A 21,724-nucleotide genomic window follows, 5' to 3' on the forward strand; every position below is an offset into this window, starting at 1 on the left:
AATCCCAGTTTTGTTGGCCTGTAATTGCCTTTTTGATTGGGAAGGAGCACGTGGCCTCAAGTGGGAGAGAGAAAAAAGGACACGTGGCAGCTATTAATAGGTCGGTTTAACTAGATATATCTAAGGTTGAGTGTGTCATTAAACCTAGATTGGTTCTTCATCTCATTGTGCTTGTGTATGAGCTACGTAGGTGTAGTTTGTGAAACCCTAATATATATTTAATATGATCGCACTAAGCTATTAACTGTCATACACACAATACTTTGGTTATAAACTTTCGGAATTATATCACCAGCAGGTTCTTGGAATATTGGCCATCATCGATTACCTAGAAAATGACTAATTTCTCACTATGCATTCATTAATAGGGCCCTTAGGATTGTTGAGTGTTTCATAGTGAAACTAAATGTCACGCCCCGATTTTTAAAACAATTAAAAATCAAGATAATCTCACAATTATATCGGACGTGAATGGTTCAGTCATCAATACGAAATACCTGAAAAGCTTTTTCCTTTTAAGCCAAGTACGTACTGATGCCTTGAACACACAATGTCAATACAGACTCGCTTCGTAGAGTCATATAATGCATTGCACAAGTTACAAATTGTACCTACATGTGTATTTGCAAGCATAATTAGCTATAATGAGCTACGCTCATGGTACCGCCAGAGGTACTGACTCCCACCAAATTAAAGGAGTGGCCTACGGATACACAGCCAAGCGAGCTACCGCCTGAGCCTCGGATTGCCCCCAGATCACCGCCGACGCGCCGCCACGCGCTGTGCCAAGATAGCATCAGAAGCTCCTGACGTTGGGAATTGAAGCACATCAGTCCCACATCGAAAACAAGGACAAGATCAGCCTTCTCCTCATCTATAAAAGGTTCTCTCCTCTCTTCTCATTAATTACGCATTTACTACTCATTTATTGTTATGCTGTCTATATGCATCGACTGACTTAGGCATCGGAGAAGTGAAGACCGCCCAACGCGGTCTCCCTCTGACGCCGCCCTGTCTTTCATTTGACAGCTAGCGAAGATCACCAAGTCCTCAGAGTAGCGGTCCGCCCACCGGACCCGCGTTAAACGAAGGTTCGGCTACCGCCGGACTTTGAGCATTAACACAAATTAAGTTGTAACAACAAAATAATAAGTAAATACTCTTCAGAACTCACTACATAGCGGAAGTCTTAACAACAGTAAAGCCACAAAATTAGCTTCCTACCCGTACAGCTGCTACTAGAACTCAGCTTCATCCGTGATTACCCTAACCTGCAAGATTAACCCCTACACTATCGAATCGTGCACTGGATTGCCACACAACAAACCCGGTAAGCTTTTTGAAAGCTTGTATGAGTAAACTCAAAGACAAAAAAATCACATAACTCACATGAATAACGAGGAAAACCTTTGAACTCGAAGAAAATAACTCACACAAAAATCACGAGGAATCCACCGATTTAATTTAAGGAAACAACATATACAAATCCCAAGGAAAACCTTTCAACTCAAGGAAAAGAAACACACACCATGATTCCTTAAAAACCCAATATTCTTTTTCCAAAAGAAACAATACAAGTCACACCATGACAAAATCATATAAATTATTAACCTAACAAATTAATCTAAAAATCCGGTCCAACCTGGACAATAAAACTCAATGAAGCAACTCATGCAATGAATCCTTCCAAAACTCAACACCTTTTCCCAAAATGACAATACAACAAGTCACCCCGTGACAAAATCATATAAAATGTTAACCTAACAAATTAAATATGATACTCTGGTCCAACCTGGACAAAAATGTGTACCCAGGAGTCGTAAGTAACCTACTTGGATCCATGAGATACGATGGTAGACAGACTACAGTTCTAACTAATCATAACCACTCATCCGGCCAAATGCGTGATTCCCGATATATTGCTTGAGGTCACAACCTGCAACCCCGGATCCTTAGACCAACCGACCTTTAGATTGAAACATCAAACGAGTGACACTGGACCCAAAATGTTACCCAAATCTCAAAAGATGAAATCACAACCTATGACTTCTAAATCCTCAGACCACCGGTCGTCAGATCAAAACATGTAAAATGGCCACACCGAACCTGAAAATGTTACCCAAAACTCAAAGGAGAAATCACAACATGTGACTCCCAAATCCTCAAACACGTTTCAAAACAATAGAAACTATCATTTTTCACAATATATTGTTTCCCAAAAGTTATACCCCAAAACAATAAATGAACCCACTCACACATATTGCTTGTATCACAACAAAATCACCAATACACATATATTTCACGTAAATATTTACATAGTCATTCACTCAGGAATACCACTACTACCAACTATAGTTTGCAGTTAAATAAATAACTCCCAAAACGATAAGGTAATTCCGTTCGTAAATGAACATTGTGATATTACTCACCTCATAATCCTGCTGTGTCTTCTACAAAAATCGAGCTAACACAATCACAACAATCCGTCCAAGATAACTTCGTCACGTACCTAATCACATACGATCTCAACTCAGTACACGAAACACAAAGCGATTAAAATTCGAAACCCCTTTTTTGAACTAAAACTCGAAAGTAACGCCAATCGAGACAAAACTTCATCTGAGACCTCCCAAAGTCTCCGGAACACTTATATGATCAGTATGTCCAAACAATAAGTCGATCCAACAGTCAGATCTTCATGGATTGAAAACCGAGTGAATCGATATCTCTAAAAACCCTAACATGCTCATATGATCTCCAAATGTCATAAACCACATATCAAAATGCTCGTATCGACTAGTAGATGATATTGGTGAAAGAACCTGCTCCAACCATGGCCAGACGCGCTGCCACAAACGGCTGCACGTGCACCCTATGCGGCGCCGTGCCAAACTAAAAACCAGCTCAGTCCAACCGTCTAACTTGGAGAGCTCAACACAAGGATCAAATTTAATACTTGGGGTTTCAGTCAACTGGGTCTAGATCGTCGCCGTAAGCCAAAAACCACTACTAACCTTGAGTTAAGGCTCCTCCGGTGAAAATCGTTCAACACCACCGCCTAGGATCGAAAGTGGATGCTTCCACTAGCAAAACAAGATCGTTTTGTGCTCAGCCGTTGCCGGAAGAGAGAGTTCCGGTCAGGTCTGACACCACCAATATTTGCCGCCTCGATCCACCGCCTTGGACCAGAATCGGAGCAAGTCGCCACAACAGGGAGGACCGCACAGAGGAGGCAAACAGAACTGGGTAGATGTCGTGGCCTTGGTTCGCAGGAGTTCACCGGAAATCTCGAGTCTTGAAATCGGGTTCGAGTCTGGTCAACTGGAAAATAGGGAGAGTTTGGGTTTCTGGAATTTTCTGGAAAAAGTACAAAAATGGAAATTCTCTATTTATGAGAGATATTTCAGGAAACTTCTATTTATAGTAATTTTCAAAAATAGCAGAAAATTTCGCTAACTATAACTTCCTCGTACGAACTCCGATCCACATGTCCACGAACTCATATCGACTCACTCTACTACTTTCCTGAAGGAAGTTTTCAAAGAAACCCAACAAATAAAAGCCAACCTTTTGACTCCTCGAAAATAAAACGTTTCGAGTAATTATTCGTCCGAAATACTTTCGCATCATCCCCAAACTACGTACTCATCCTAACAACCACTGAATAAATTTCGGAAAAATCCTCGGAAAATAATGACGAATTTCCGGGGTATTACACTAAAGCTTATGTTTATATGAAACAGACATGCTATGATGTTTTAGGTCTACGAACTAGTTGCATCCATAACTTAGAATACACCAAAATATGAAATGATTTACATTCCATCTGGTAGGGTTTTTTTTTTAATTTTTTTTTTTACATCTCTAGCTATGAATGGAAATGAAAAAAGAGCTTTGACCAGAGACAATTTCTTTGGAAACAACTAAATAAAAATACCACCAAAAATGTGTCAAATAATCATAATTAACAATTATATTGCAACTTATTTATCTGAACTCGCTCTACTAGGGTTAAGGTTAGGGCTAGGGTTAGTTGTGCAGCAGGAACTCTCAGGGTTGCTATAGCTTTGATGACCAGTGAGGTTACTTACCAAGCTTTGGTAAAGGATAATGAGGATCGGTGGATCTAGGGAACCTTTGAGTATGAGGGAAATCTTTCATCACAACCAATGATTTTATTGTTGAGTGTCTCAACATCTATAGAGTGGTTAACATCGACTCATTCCAGAGTGCAGTTCGGTCAATGTGGAAGCTGTCTGGCACGGTGGACATGCAAGCTAGGGCAGACAAGTTACTGTTTATCTTGTCCAATGATCGAGCGAGATATATATGATAGGAGCATTTTAATGCGACGTTTTAACTGCATTGCCCTACATTTCTTGCGTTATTTCCTTAATAAAACTCTGTTTAGGAAAGTTTCCATTCTTCGATTGGGAAAGTTCCTATTTGTAGAAAGTTTCTATTTTGTAGTTTCTATTTTTCATTTTTGGAAAGTTTCCATTTTCAGTTTAGGAAAGTTGCCATTTTTCATTTTAGGAAAGTTTCTATTTTTCATTTTTAGAAAGTTTCTATTTTCAGTATAGTTTCTATTTTCAGGACCTCCGAGCTAAAAAGTGGAAATGAACTCACGAATGGAAAGAGGAGCTTACGAACGTCAAGACGAGCGAATATGAGACAAAATGGGCCACACAATTGAGCAGAAATGAAGAAATAAGCTTTCCTAGTCCAACCAGGAAATCCTGCGAAATGGAGGAAGACTTCCCAAGCAAGTTTCCAACGCAACCATGAAAAAGAAATGGAAAAATAATGTGTTTTGACGTTGGAGGGAGACAAGGCTTGAAGTTGAAGCAACGAGGCCCAAGAACCCTACAAATTGAATTGGATTTTCGGCAAAATGGATCAAGGCCCATGAAAGCCCATGGAATTAGGGTTTGTGACGCAAGGATGAAACCCTAGAGATACTTTGCCGTGAAAACCAAAGGGAGGAGAGAAAAGTGGCGTGAAAAATCAAGAAGAAATAAAAGATTACGCAAGAGATTTTCTAGGGTGAAGTTTATGGAAAGAAAAAGTGTGGACATCAAGAAAAGCACCAAATGACGTCTAGATTCATTCCTAGAAACCCTAAGTATATTTTGGCCGAAATAAGAGAAGAAAATCAGAAAATATTCAAGGAATTTCGGCAAGAATATATTAGGGAATCTTCTTGGAGTTTTATGATTGGTTGGATGACACACTAGGGCTTACTTGGCAATTTCTCATTGGTGGAAGCTATGTGGAATTATTTATTTAATTCCTTGGAAAATAAAGCAGAAAATACACGGCTTGGAGAGCAAGGAGGCCGTGCTCCTATATATACTCCCTCTTTCTCAACGTCAAAGCCTCTCCATACAATTTACACTTTAGAAAAAAAATCAGAAAATCTTCTTAGCATAGCCGTGAGTTCCTCCATCCTCTAGGGCAAGCCACGAAGTTCAAGCAAGGCCAAAGAAGAGAAGAAGAAGCCGTGACCTATTCCTCCACCATCCACCTTTGAAGCTTGCTTTCGAGTTCAAATGATTCATCGTTATTCATTCATCATCATCTTCCATCCACGGTGTAATTCAACCTCTTTCTTTGTAACCTTGTTTGATTTCGTTGGTTTTGTTCTAGTTGACATATATGTTTGAACGAATATTAATTTCTGGAATTTTTTATGATTAATTGAGAATTTTCAGATTCATATATTGTGATTCTAATGTTGCTTATGTGAGTTTGTTTAATTAAATTTGCGTTATAGATATCTTTTGTATTTTAATCTTATGTGGTTGCAAACACTTAGGGTTTCGATATGAATGGTGTTAGGTTTAAGAACATGAAATCAACTTTTTGTTTTGTGTAAACTTGAATCAAAGTAGTAAAAGTTTTGTACAAAGATCGAATTTAATTAAAGAGAATTGCAATTAGGTGGACTTTTCCATAACTAAGTTGTACACTTGAGTTGATAGCCTTTCTCTATGTCTAATGCGTTAAACATGTCATGATTGACTAGCTTTCTAGGGTTTGATTACATGTTTGATATGATTAATCTAGGTGCTTTCGCTTAGGTTAATTAGCATTGAAAAGTAAAATATGGGAAATCATTTGCTTTCGAATGTTTCACATGATCAACTCCTTTCTCATGACTTAGATGAACAATATTAGGGTTTGAATCGATTTTAATCATAAGTTTCGGTTTTGATCTTTGTTCTCTCATTCCATTCGTGTTTTTATGTTTTTGTGTTTTATTTGTTTTCTTTACTTAGTTTAATTTTCGAAAACCAAAACAAAAATCCCCCTTTTCGTAAATATGTATATATACTTGTGAATATTATACTTTGTTTTAATTTTAATTGTTTAATTGTTTGAAAATGACAGGTGTACCCTCAATCCCCGGAATAGAACGATCCCTATTTGCTTATACTACTAACGATATTTTCAGGGTTAAATTATGCGTTTGCTCAAAGCGTGTCAATATACAGGGTGAAGAAAGGGGACCCTGGTGTTTTCAAATTACCATGATCCCGTTGAATGAGTATGATGGTTTCTCGGATATCAAGATGGTATCGCTAGATTTCGTCTGGATTTGGGTTGAGTTGCAAGGAATATCGTCAGTGCTACTTACTACCGATACTCTCCGTCTTGTGGGGGAGATGCTCGGACTGATTCTGCAAGTGGATTAGAGAGGTATCGAAGATGGCGAGGCTAGGGTTTGCATCAAACTTTTGATCCATGACCTTGTGCAATTGGAAGATCAGGTTAGGGTTTTACAACTCTACTCTTTAAAATTACATGTTTAACTATTGTGTTTCATTGCCTATTAGTACATGCTTAACTATAGCATAAACAACACTTTTATATTACTTGCTGCTCTCTGCTATATTAATACATATACTTGAATACAATTATAAATTGTACTATTTTACATTAGCTTATATTGTTTCTTCCATAAGATTGTTCATAATTGAAAGTTTGATTAGCAGGTCAATGAGTCAGTCCCTCTCGGTAAGGAAGTTCTGATCAGCATATCCTTTATAGTGAAGGGGGCAACATTATCTTAGACTTGATGAAGAAATTGGACTCATATGTCAACTCTGCTGTTGGTTACGAAAATCTCTATGTCAAAAATCTGATACGGAGATTTTCATCACCAACATCTGCCGTTATGTGTATCTGGAGATCAAGTATATTGTACTAGGCTTCATAAGTTTTGCAATCTTTTTTTTTTATATTTGTAGAGGCACTTTTGATCAGGGTTGTACGGCAGTGAAATCACCATGGCTGAGCCCAAAATCTTGTCCCCTTTGTCTGAGTAAGCGAAGACTAGGCCCAGCAAACTTCGAAGGACTAAGAATCCTAGGAAGCTTGCTGTTGTGTTCCTCCCGGTAGCTCAATACTTATTCATGGCAGTGAACTAGTTGTTTGTTACTTTCAATGGAGGGCTTAGCAAGATGTGCATGGCATGGGAGCTAGAAAAGCATGAGTTTAAGAAGAAGAGGTCTCAACAGTGATGGCATATTGGTTTAGGTATATAGAATAAGAGATTTGGACAGGAGATGAATTGGGAAGGATGGATTTGGGAGAGATGAAGCATGGCAGAAGAAGAATGCTAGAGAGCTTGCTAGCATACTCCATTCTGATCCCCCTTTGGTTATAGCAGTAGTTATTTATATTCAATTCCAACAACTAGAAGAATCTTGGTTGGAGGTCACTACTGCAAGGAAAAGAGATGGCTTTGGTTAAATGTGTGTATTGGATTTTGCAATGTGTTTTGGTTTGTCAAGTTGTGTCTAAGACTATGAGATTGTGGAATAGGTTTGGCAGATTTTCTGCCATGATTTAGGCAGGATTTGCTGCTGTAATTTAGGCTTTCTGTTATACATGTGACAGTAAGTTATTGCTGTGTAAGAAAGGATGCTTGATTGTTTGGTTTGAGGTTATAAGAGAATTATTGGTAAAGAGATTTGTAGTTTATGATTGATAAATAAGGCTTAGAAGTTTTGAGTTATCTCTTCTTCACTTACCCGTATTAAGAGTTAGGCCGTTGGGCATGAATTTTGGTCCCAGTCCAAAATTATCAACAAGCCTAAAACTATTAACGGGCCTGATGCAATTCCGTTACCTTCCACACCACACCCATTCTTGTAAGCCTCAAGTGCATGAATGTGGCTTGGGTCCACGTGTGTGGCGTGATGGTTGTGAGTGTAATTCGCCTCGAATTTGAGTGGGCTTAAAGCATGAATTAGGCTTGTTAGCTGGATTTTTGGGTGTCAACAATGTTCCTTCAAGTTTTATAAGATTTATTATGTTTTTTTTTTGAAAGGAAGATTTATTATGTTAAGAATTCATGTTTTTTTTTTTTTTTTTGAATAATGGGGTTTGGAACCCAATCAGGCTGGGAGGCTCATCCCCATGCCCATATTATTATTTATTATATTTTGCCGCATCAGGGGGGACGTAATACCTGAACCCTGAGCGGTCATAGGCATAGTACAATTATCCTCATAGAGAACATCCTGTAATAAACCAGGTGCCTCATCTAAAATAGGACCAATAGAATGGTCTAAGCTAGCAAAGTGCGCTAATCGATCAGCCACACTATTTGCTTCACGAAAGATATGCCGAATTCTAATAAAATCAAACTCTTGCAAATAACCCTTGCAGTCATCAAGAATGCGGCTTACCTCAGAGGAGCCCCCACCATGATGAGTCAAAGCAGCGACCACTGTCGAAGAGTCGCTCTCAAGTTCCACCACCTTCCAACCTTGGCTAATAGCCCATGCTAACCCTACTCGACAGGCCTCAGCCTCCCCATGCAGAGCAGAACCCATATGTGGAACAAACTTGGACCACGCCCCTTTGAATCTGCCCAGCTCATCACGTGCAACCACTCCAATTCCACCATTTCCAAACTCACTCCGAAACGCACCATCAATGTTGAGTTTCAGTCTACCTCGAGGTGGAACCACCCACTTTTGCACAGTCACTCTCCTATCTTTCTTGTTGTTCCTCTGAGGGTGTAGACGTTGGTAATCACCCAGCAATTGCATGGACCAGGCTACTGCATGCATGGGATTAAATCTACCCCTATTCCAAACCAACCTATTCCATTCTTCCCAGATGGACCAAAGACCCATGAAGAAAACATCCACTTCCTTTTTCTTTAATCTACCCACCATATCATGAATCCATTCCCTCATAGTTGGAGCTGCATGATTGCGGGCCCTCAACCCCAGGGCACTATTTAGCCAAAAACATGCAACAACGTTACAATTTTTGAACACATGCAAACTGGATTCAACGTCTCCTTTGCAAAAAATACACGAAGCATCCTCCAAATGTACCTTTCTTCTTAAAGCATCTTTTGTAGGTAAAATATTCTGGATAAGTCTCCAAACAAAAGCTCTCACCTTGGGCTGAACATTGGCACTCCATACCTTCTTCCACAAACCTCGCATTCCGTCATGGCCACCAGAGGTAGATGCTTGGGTGGGCATTGAAGCAGTCCATCTAGCAACATGATAACCGCTTTTCACTGAGTACACTCCGTGCTTGTCGAAGTGCCATATCAGCCTATCCTCCGGTTTTCTCCAACTAAGACTAATTTTTCGAATGATATCTATCTCATCTGCTGTAAGCACCCCCTCTAGCCAATCTACTACCCATTCGTTAATCTCCGGATCTATCAAGTCTGACACCAACAAATCTTCCAAACCCTCCATCACCGGTAAACATGGTCTAAAAGTGTATGGCCGAGGGATCCACCTGTGGCAAAGCATAATCCCACTGTTTGGGCCTATCTCCACAAACACTCCGAACCATGTTACCCAAAGTTCTATTAGTAACCTCTGTCTGTCCATCAGTTTGAGGATGAGCTGTGCTGCTACGGTTCAAGGCTGTTCCAAACATTCTCCACAACGGAAGCCAAAAGTGACTAAGGAATTTCGTGTCTCTATCAGAGGTGATGGACTTGGGCACTCCATGCAGACGAACCACCTCCCTGAAAAACAGTTTGGCTATATTGGACGCATCAGCAGTCTTCTTACAAGCTATAAAGTGCGCCATCTTAGAGAACCTGTCAACTACCACAAACACAGAATCCACACCTCTTTGGGTACAGAGTAATCCCAGCACAAAATCCATTCCAAGATCCTGCCAAATATCATCAGGAACAGGTAAAGGAAGATAAAGTCCTGTGTTTTGGGATTGACCCTTAGAAACCTGGCAGGTGTAGCACTTCCTCACGATAGTCCCTGCATCCTTTTTCAACTGTGGCCAGAAATACCTCTCCTCAAGGCTAGCAATAGTTTTGTCTCGGCCCAAGTGTCCACTCAAACCCCTTCCATGCATGCAGATCTCTAATCAGTTTCTCTCTCAACGAAGAACTAGGGATACATAGCCGATTGCCTTTGAATAAATATCCTTCATTCACATAAAAATCTGCAACTGCATTATTGCTACTGCACTTGGTCCAGATCTCCTTAAAATCAGTATCTTCCTCATACAACTCTTTCAAGAGCTCAAACCCCACAATCTCCTGGGCTAAAGTGACCAGCAAGGAGGCCCTCCTACTCAAAGCATCTGCCACCCTATTAAGAGTACCAGATTTATGTTGAATCACAAAAGGGAATTCTGCAGAAAACTCACCCACCTTGCATGCATCTTATTCACAGTTTTCTGACTGTTAAGGTACTTCAAGGCTTGATGATCCGTGAACAGTACAAATTCTCTCTGAATCAGGTAGTGCTCCCATTGCCTCAATGCTCGGAACACTGCATAAAATTCTTGATCATAAGTACTCCACTTCTGACGAGCTTCACTCAGCTTTTCACTAAAGAATGCTACTGGTTTCTTCTCTTGTGACAATATAGCACCTACTCCCACGCTACTAGCATCACATTCAACCTCAAAAACCTTATCAAAATTAGGAAGAGCGAGAACTGGTGCAGTACAAAGTTTCTCCTTGATCAAGGCAAAACTCTTCTCTTGTTCCTCTCCCCACTGGAATTTGCCTTTCTTCAAACATTCAGTAATAGGGGCAGTAATGGTACTGAAATTCTTCACAAACCTCCTGTAGAAGGTAGCTAAACCATGAAAGCTCCACACCTCAGAAGTTGTTTTTGGAGCTGGCCATTCTCTTATAGCTCGTACCTTCTCTTCATCAACCTGAATGCCTTCTTCTCCAACCACAAATCCCAGAAATAATAACTTGCTGGTGCAGAATGTACACTTTTTCAGGTTGATGTACAGTTTATTCTCCTGTAAAGCTCCCAAAACCTGCTTCAAGTGTACCAAATGTTCTTCTTTAGTCCTGCTATATATCAGTATATCATCAAAATACACCACTACAAAGGAACCAATAAAATGATGAAGAACCTAGTTCATAAGCCTCACAAAGGTGCTGGGTGCATTAGACAACCCGAATGGCATAACCATCCACTCGTACAAGCCATCCTTGCTCTTAAAAGCTGTCTTCCATTCATCTCCTGGCTTGATTCGAATCTGGTGATATCCACTACGAAGGTCTATCTTGGTAAACACTTTGGAACCCTCTAGCTCATCAAGCATGTCTTCCAAACGAGGAATAGGAAACCTGTACTTCACAGTTATCTTATTAATGGCCCTGTTATCAACACACATCCGCCATTGATTACCCTTCTTAGGAACAAGGAGGACTGGAACTGCACAATGACTCATACTCTCTCGAATGAACCCTTTTTTCAACAAGTCTTCAATTTGTTCTCTCAGAATCTCATTCTCCTTGGGACTCATTCGGTAATGTAGCAGATTGGGCAAGCTAGCTCCAGGCACCAAATCAATCTGATGCTGAATGTCTCTCATAAGTGGTAACTCGTTGGGCAACTCATCCGCGATCAACTCTTCAAACTCTCCCAACATATTCTGCACTTCCTTATGAATCACCACCTCTTCCTTTTCTGCAGCCAACAACCCCTTAATCACCACTGGACAGAAAACCTCAGATTCTTTAAAGGCCTCCTCCATCTCAAATTCACTGCTAGACAAGGTCAGAAAACTCACCCCTTTCTTTCCACCAGATTTCTCAAATTGACACACAGGAGCCATAGCAATTTTATGATTATTCCACATAAACAACATCACATTATCCCTACCTTTATACGTCACATCCACATCATATTGCCAAGGTCGTCCAAACAAAATATGACAAGCATCCATATCAATAATGTCGCACATAACTTCATCTTTATAATGCTTACCAATGGATACCGGTACTTTGTAGGATTCAACAACTCGAACTTGTGGACCTTTCTTGACCCACCCGAGGGAATAAGGTGCATCATGAGGCTGCGTAGGTAACTGCAAATACTCCACCAGTTTCTTGGCTGCAAAATTTTTGTAGCTTCCATTATCCACAATTAAATTGCACACTTTGTTATTAATGGAACAAAGGGACCTGAAAATATTGCGTCGCTGCCCCTCCTCTTTAGGACATAATAGTACCCGCTGCAACACAATATTAACCTTTTCAGGGGACTCCTCCTCCGCAAACTCAGCCCCATCATAATCGCCATCTCTTCCAACTTCTTCTTCATCCTCATCATAATCATCTATAAGGGCAGTTCTCCTCTCAGGGCATACATTAGATCTATGACCAGGCTTGTTGCATCGATAACAAATTTCTGTTGTAGGTCTAGCATAAGGATTATTAAGCCTCTTGTTCGAGGCCCTGTTTTGAGCACCACTAGAACTGCCAGCCCCTTTAAAAGGAGGATTGGAAGTCCTAAAAGCGCCTTCTGTTTTCTGCAGTGTGGTTTTACCCTTGTCAGTCGAGGCATTTGCTAAATCTGTGCTCCTTTGGTAGTTATATCTCTGGAAAGAAGAAGCTCGTGAAGGCTTCTCTAATAACTCTGCCTTCAATGCTAGGTTTGAAGCTTCTGCCATAGTATGAACAGTTTGTAACCCAATTTTGTCCTGAATGGAAGGCTTCAGCCCACTGACATAGCAAGCCACCTTCTGGCCTTCAGTTTCTCCTAGTTCATTACGCTCTGAGTAGCGTAAGAACTCAGCGGTGTAATCAGCCACTGTCCTAGTTCCCTGGACACATTCAATATACAACCTGTACAGAATCTGCTCATAATCGGCCGGCAAGAACCTCTCCATCATCAGCTGCTTCATTCTTCGCCATGTCTTAACACCTTGCTTCCTCTGCTTCTTTCGAGTGTTCTGCAATTTATCCCACCAAACTGCAGCAGTACTCTTCAATCTCCATGCAACATGCTTAACCTGCTTGTGTTTAGGAACTTCCATAATCTCAAAGAACCTGTCCACCTGAAATTGCCAATCTAGATAATCTTCTACACCCAAGTTGCCCGAAAAGAAAGGAATTTCGGCTTTGACTTTGTAATCTTGGTCAGCTTGTCCTTGTGGTTCATATTGCACAACCTCTTCTTCAGACTCAGATTCTGAAGTATGAACAACAACCTCTCTACGTGGAGCCCTAACTCGCTGGCCTCCTTCCCTGCCTCTATTCTGATCGTTGTTGTTGTGGTTGTTTCTCTCTCCCAACAACCCACGAATTTCTCCAATCTGCTTGTCCATCCGATTGGTCTGCTGGTCCATCCGATTGTTCATGGTGTTGATGGCAGCGGTAAACGCTGCTGTGAGAGCTTCGATATCTGATTTTGTAACTTCACCCATTGCTACCAAGGTAAATAGGAGAGACAGGGAAGACCTGCTCTGATACCACCTGATGTAGACGGATTGATAACTAGGTTTACCAGCAATAAAGGGGTTTGGCGATGTGTTCAGAGACTCTGATGCTCTATTTTTGGGTGGCTTCTCTCATAATGCTTTGGTGCCATGTGTTATAGATGTTGAGGTCCTTGCTGTAATTGAAACTATAAATGTGGCTTTGGTTCGGCATTGGACTTATATTTGGTTAGAAACAAACTCTACTTCAGTGGTGAAATACTTTGAATCCTCTTCTTTAATTCTTTAGAGGTTAAGGGTTCAGTGGCTCAACTGTTTGTCCCAGGTTAGTATAATTACACTATGTATATCATATATATTTCAAGAAGGGAATGCTTTGGCTGATAGATTTGCAAGAGATGGTGCTGCTAATGAAGGTGCAGTTTGGTGGAGATCTTTGCTTAGTTCCTTTACTCCTAAATATGGTAGAGACTTGGCTTCTAGAGTTAATTATCGTTTTGGTTAGCGTTTGTGTCCTTTTGATAGCGTTGTTTTATTTGCTTGTAGATTGTTTCTTTTTTCTGTTCTACTGGTTTCTTATTATACTAAGTGGAACTTTTTTCACTTTTATTGGGAAAGGTTTTGGTCTAGTCTGCCTTTCCATTTTTGTAATTTTGGTACGGTATAATATAATTCTAATAAGTGACGGGCGGTGGTCTCTCAGTTGCAGTGGTGCCCTTCAAGGTTGTGTGGGTGCTTGTGACAGGACCCGCCCCGGATTTCACCCTGAAATCCGAGGTGGCCCTGCGGGGCCCACCTTAGAGATAACTCTACCGAGAACTGGCCTAGTCACCCCTAAAGTGGACTACCCAAAACACTAACCCACAATAGATCAGAGCCAACAAAGAAGTGCGGAAGCCATTCATCAACTATGCCTCGAACCATGTACGCCCGACCTCAACTAATAACGCCTGCAAACTGGGCATTAGAAACCGAAGGGCCCAGGGGAAAGTAGACGAAAACGTTAGCGTGAGTGGACAAAAATAAACAATTTAAAATAAGAAGGATTTCATACTTTCCCACATTTATTTCATTAAAAACCTCGATGCATGCACAAATTAGAAAAACACATTTAGCTTTAAATCCAAGAATTCCAAAACGATAAATCGACTAGCCTCGCTAGTCATGACATTCGAAAACTATATCGTAAAACCGAAATCTCGTTTCTAAAAAAGATAAGACCAGCCCCGCTGGCTACAGTGAAAATCGGACTAGCCCCGCTAGTCAAGCAACGATAAAATATGGGGAAGAAGTTTCACCATACGAAAGAAGGGAGCCTCCCAGGCTCGGGTCGGAGTGTCCCACACTCTGGAGCATCCCATGCTCTGCTCTTACTCACCCACAAACACATAGTAAGCAGGGAGGAGTACTAATAGGCTAGCTAGCAATAAATATGACGACCCAGGTATGGCGGGTAAAAACCATTAAAATCCAGTAAATCTATAAGGCTTCCCCATGTCCCACGAATAAAGAAAAACACGGGTACAATTCCCAACCGTACCCGGAAATTCTCGTAAAAGTCGTATAAATCGACAGCGTGTCCCACACGCTAAGAAAATAATTAGATCATCAACAAGGCATTCCCAATGCCAAAACCGAAAGTCGATAGATAAATAAGAAATAACTGCATCGAAATCCCATTTCGAAAAGCTTTCCAGAAATCTCAAAACAACGAATAGAAATATAATTAATTCCGGAAATCACCTCGGAAAAAATAATTCGTCGAAATTCAACATAAATTATAAATTCGAATCCAAGCATAACAAATTAATAACCGAAATTCACAACCGGTATAAATCATAATTACTTCATGAAAATCATTATTGAAAGCAAATCCACGAGATAAATCGAAATCAAATTCCAAAATCAACTCATATGCTCGGAAAATAATATGTTAATTAAATAAAGCATACTTTAATAAATAAATGCATGCATCACTTATTTGAAAACAAAAGTCCACTCACTGTACTAATGGGTGACCACGCAAACGAGTTCCTTCGTCAAGCGGTAGCTCAATATATTGTCCTGTACACAAGTACACTTCCATAAACGACAATTCGAATAAAATAAATACGAACCTAAACGAAACCTGAAAATCCCTATCTCCATTACTTCTCAAATTCCACCCAAAACTCTTCCACAACACCAATTCCTCAATTTACGTATTCCACAATGCAAACGAGGGAAATCAGACGGCCGGATTTCCCACAATTCCATCACAAAACTTCAAACTTCAGAAATTCACAAACAATTCCAAACTCCTCCAAAATTCACCAAACTTCACATACAAGCACTACAACATATATACAATTTAATGGGCTAAAAACTGAAATTAAAACAATGCCCTACACGCCTCCACGCGCCACCAACAGTGGCAGCGCGTGGGCCCCACGCGCCACCGGCAACCACCTCCGGTGGCCACCAAAATTTGGCAGCACCATCTACTCAACAAACCCAACCTCTTTCTCAACTACAACAAGTTCCAATTTTACCTTGAAGGGCTCCAATTTGGCCGGTGAAAAATTTCCAGAAAACTCCAAGAACCCTAGAAATTGCAAATCGTTAATTCGACCTCTACACTGCAAATTGAAATGAAAGACCTTAGGGGAAATGATCATTGGCAAAAACCGAACCTTCGACGTTAACTTGGTGACCGGAGGTGGCCGAAATTGCCGGAAATCGGCGAAAACTCCAAAATGCAGCCGGAGAGAACTTTGCTTCGATCTGGAATTTCTCGGCCAAATCTCCAAAATCCCAGGTCACTAGGGTCTAGAGAGGGAAGAGGCGCTCCTATGGTGGTCGGCTGCACGCCGGTTGGTGGCCGGAAAGTGTGGAATCGAAGGGAGGAAGAGAAAACCCGAAAGGGAAGAGAGAAGAGTCGGGGGAGAGGAGAGAGAGAAAGGGGGTGGGTTTCCGGTTTTGGAAACCTACCCGGTAACTTTCCTTATTTATCTTAATTTTTACCATGAATAGTAACTTCCGTATTTCACTCATAACTTTTGCATACTAAGTCCAATTTTTACGCACCACATATGCACGCGCTCGGTTTAACGTCCCCTACAACTTTCATGAAGAACATTTTCTCAAATTTTGACCCGAACAAAAAGTCAACTTTTAGGGCCACTAAAAGTACTAAACCGAAGGTAAAAGTGAAAGTAAAGGCCGTTTACCGTCCAAAAGACTAGTAAACCGGTAAATTCAGGTTCGGGACGTTACAGCTTGTCACTATTTCTTCGCCTCACTCCCATCTAGCACCCTGTGAAGTTTCACTGTGTGGGTAGACCTGTGCACTACGCAGCAACTCCGGGAAGTTTGGCACCCGAACTGCAAATCACCCAGATCAGAGATCACGTTTCCGGCCACCATAGCCGGTGATCCTTGGGCGCTTTTGAAGCCCAGAGGACGTAGATGCTTCCCTCCAAGCGACTTGCAACGATTCAACCTGTGGAGCTCGAATTTGGAAGATTGGGAATCTAGGGTTCATCGGTTTTCAAAACTTGCGAGGTAAATTCCGGCCAAATGGCTTTGATTCTGACTTTGTGCTAGTTATGAAAGTTTCAATTGGAGTTGAGATGAAGAACTTTGGTGTTGGAAGTTTTGCCAAATTCTGACTTTGGGCCGGTGGCGGTGCCGCCACTGTGGTGGTGTTTTCCGGCGGTTTCCGGCCACCTCAGGAACAGTTTCTGTTTCTGATTTCGATCTACTCGTCGATACGAGCATTTCGATATATAGTTTGTAATTTTTGGAGATCTTATGAGCATGTTAGGGTTTTAGGGTTTTCAATTCGTTTCGGTTTTCGATCCGTGAGGATTCGGCCGTTCGATGGACTTGTAGTTTTGATTTATTGATCGTAGAAGTGTTCCGAAGACGTTGGATGGTCTTGGATGAGGATCCGACTGTTGGATCGTCGTATAATTGTGTTTTGTGAATTGTGTGCTTTGTGTTGTATTGAATGTGACCTTGATGTGATTAGGTGATTGACGGAATTGTGTGAGCGGAGTATGGATGATTTTGTGCTTGTCTTGGTTTTGTGTGAAAACGCAGCAGGATTTGGAGGTGAGTAAATCTCACGGTGTTTCGGTTGATAATTAGTTATGTTTTATTTTAGTAGATTTAATTGTTAGCATGAGAAATCGTATCTATCAAATGAAATTATTTGTTTTAAATTATGTGAACTTGATCGACAATGGTTCATGGGTAAGTTAAAACAATGTTTTGATATAAAATGATTTTTGAGAAGTATAATTTATAAAACTATAGTTGGTATTAGTGGTCATTCTTGCGTGAATGACTACGTATATATATAATTACGTGGAATATATATATATCTGGATGGTGTGGCATTGTGATATGTGGAATTTTGGTGATTTCATTCATGTTATTGAATTAAATATTTACTTATGCCGGAGATATATTTGATGACTTATATTGTTGAAAGAGTGATTTGGAGTTATGATGTGACATTTGTGAGTCGTGTGAGATTTCTTTAAATGTTTGAAGTTTGAAGGTTACAGTGGTAACCTGGATTTCTATTCTGAGGACCGAAGGGTCTGAAGTTTCAAGGTTACAGTGGTAACCTGGATTTCTATTCTGAACCAAAGGGTCTGAAGTTTGGTCGTAAGGTTGAACCTCGGCAGAGGTGACAGGTTACGATTCAGTTGAGCTCGAGTCTGTCGTAGTTCAGGGAAGGTTTTTGGGGTTTTTCATTTGTGTTTACGTGAGATTGAGATTTCTATGAATTCTATTGTTTTCTTTAATTGTAATCTCCTGAACTAAGTTATATGCAGGAGTTGCTATGATTTGAATAGTGTGATTTTAGGTGATCTTCTGAACTAATTTCCATGCAGGAATTACTAATTTTTATCTAGCGTGATTGGATGTTTGGTTGTGTTTGTGGAGTTAAATGTTGTTGCTTTAATTTATCTCATGAGCTGAGAAATTATAAGCATGTGTGACGTGAGTCACTTTATTTGAGTTTACTCATACGGGCTTAAAAAGCTTACCGAGTTTGTTTTGTTCAACCCGGTGCACTATTCTATGGTGTAGGGTTTATTGTGTAGGTTGGAATATCGATTAATCGTCGTCGAAGCTGAGGGGTACGTTCAATAGCGTGGACGTCGAAGGGTAATCTTAGTTTTAAGTCTTCCGCTGTGTAGTGAGTTGTGGTGGGTGTGTTTACTTATTGAATTGTCATTCAGTTTAATTTGTAAACTATCTGTAATGTAATATGTGACTCTAAAGAACGAGTCGATATTGACATTGTGAGCTCAGTTTGTTTAGTTGCTTAATTTAAATGAAAATTTTTCTTTGTGTTTTTCTTGTGCTTGTTAAGTTATCGCGTGTCGGATTTGAATTTATTTATTCTAAATTCGGGGCGTGACATATTACCCCCCCAATAAATTTTTATAAAGTTTATTGGGGGGCAATAATATGGGATGCGGGACTCCGATTACCGGTCCGGAGGTTGCCGAAAGTTCGCAAAGAGGTTGCCAGACTTTTAATAACCCCCAATAAATTTTTATTGGGGGGCAATAAAAAGTTTATTAGGGGGCAATAAAGTTTATTGGGGGGCAATAACGTTTATCATTAGAGGGCAATAAAACAGGACACTGGCTGCCGGTGTCTGAATTCCGGAGGTCGGTGATTGGAGTCCCGCGGCCGGCGACCAGAGTCCAGTGAAGTCTCTCTCTCTTTAAGTGACAAAGGGAGATAGGGCAAAATTGTCCCAAAAATAAATAAATAAATAACTTAATTGGGTATTAGTGCAAAAAATATGTTATTTGTTAGGTAAGTGGGCAATCTTATAAGATGTTTGGGTAAATGGACATTTTCCCTAAATATTATACTTTTCTTATCATTTTCGTTGATGTATTGTTAATTCTCTTGTTGGTAAAGTTTGGTTTTGATTCCCCGCTCTGTAGCTTTTCCTCTTTGCAATAAATTTGCCTTGTTCTTATGAGGTTTTACTTCCGAAAAAAAAAAAAAACTTTACTTTACTGAAATTATGAAGTGATAATGGGAAGAGGAGTTTCGAACTTGAAATTTTAATGAATATACAATATTGAAACTCTATTGTTCTTTAGTCTCTCTCTCAAACTTTCCTAAGCTAATTTTTATAGTAATTAGGATGTAAATGAATCATATATGTAACCCATAATTAGTGGTGGAGGGAGCATGTGCCCAATTGCGTCCTGTGTCCAGGGGCGGAGCCACATGGGGACCCAGTGGGTCCCGTGCCCCACTGATTTTTATATTTTTTTTCAATTTCTGTACATGAAAACTTGCTTAAATAATCTAGAGTATGTTAATATTAGCACTAGCCAACTTAGTGTAGTGGTAAGGTGTGCATTACTGCATTGGTTTTGTAATTGGTCTCAGGTTCGAGTCATGGATGCTGGAAATGTTACTTTTTTCAATTTTTTTTCCTTTTGAGAACAATAATACAATTTTTCCTTATAGTTTTAAAAGGTAAAAATAAATTATGTCTCCTTAATGAAAAATTATCTAATATCTAAAGCTATAAAGTTTATTAATAAAATATGTAATTTAGAGAAAAATATTAATATTACCTTAATTTTATTTTACTTTATTATTTTTTATTAAAATTTTGGTATATATTTAAATTCTAATTTTGTGCCCCACTTAATAAGAAATTCTGGCTCCGCCACTGCCTGTGTCCCTGTTAAAATTTTGAAAAAGAAAAAGTTATATGTATTATATAGGGTGGGCCTCATGATCTTAAACTTGATAAAGAAATTGGACTCATTTATATGTCAACTCTATTGTTGGTTATGAAAATCTGTGTGTCAAAATCAGATAAGGAGATTTTTATCACCAACATTTGCCATTACGTGCAGGTAACTAGCTAGTAATTAAGAGCTAATAATAATAGCAGTTTATATGTTATGGTTTTTATTTTTATTTTTTATTTTTTTTTTTATCATCAATCATATAAGTATTAGACTTTTCTCATCATTTTCATTGATTGTTAATTCTCTTGTTAGTAAGGTTTGGTTTTGATCCCCCGCTTTGTAACATTTGCTCTTTGCAAATAAATTTGTCTAGTTCTTACGAGGTTTTACTTTGGAACTCTATTGTTCCTTAATCTCTCTCTCAAACTTCCCTAAGCTAATTTTTGTAGTAGTTAGGAAGTAAATGAACCATATATGTAACCCACAATCAGTGGTGGTGGAAGCCATGACATTTCAAACTTGGTTGGTAGGTCAAAACTAATGACTCTGTCCCTCTCAGTAAGGAATTTACTGATCAGCATATTATTTGTAGTGAAGGGGGCAACATCAGCGGTGGAGCCACATTGTTGCACGGTGGATCCCATGACCTACTGGACTTTTGAACTTATAAATAATATTTAGTTACTAAAATATCATGAAATGCTAGCATGATGCGGTGGTTGGTTTTACTTTTCCATGAAAAGGGTCCAAGGTTTGATTCTCCCTTACAACACTATTTTTTGTTCAAATTATTTAAGGTTAGTCTATAATTTTTGGTATGTTGTGTTATTAAAATTTAAGGTTAGTCTATAATTTTTGGTATGTTGTGTTGTTAAAATTATGAATGGATTAGTCCACCTCTGTTTTATGTTTCATTCTTCATTACCAAAAATAATTATGAATCGAATTGTTAATTATGAAATATTTTCTTTACTTAATATCTATTAGGATTAATTTTAGTTTACCCCCTTGAGGTTTGGGGGTGTCATCATGTCACCCCCTCTATTCTCAATTTTGAATTTTTACCCCCCAAACTTTCCAATTCAATAAGTCGTGTCCAATTTCTACTATTCCGTCCAAATTAGACGTTAACTTTGACGATCGGACCCACTTTGAGGGCTAAATGGTCATTTCAAGATATGAGTTGCTGGGAGGTTGTGGCTTGATTTTTGCAGGATTCAGTAGCGGGTCGGAGGGGCGTCAGTGAACCCGGTTGTCTTTGCTGGTTTAGGAGGGAAGAGGGCGGTGGG

This window comes from Rosa rugosa, chromosome 2 (assembly GCF_958449725.1).
Source record: "Rosa rugosa chromosome 2, drRosRugo1.1, whole genome shotgun sequence".
Taxonomy (NCBI): domain Eukaryota; kingdom Viridiplantae; phylum Streptophyta; class Magnoliopsida; order Rosales; family Rosaceae; genus Rosa; species Rosa rugosa.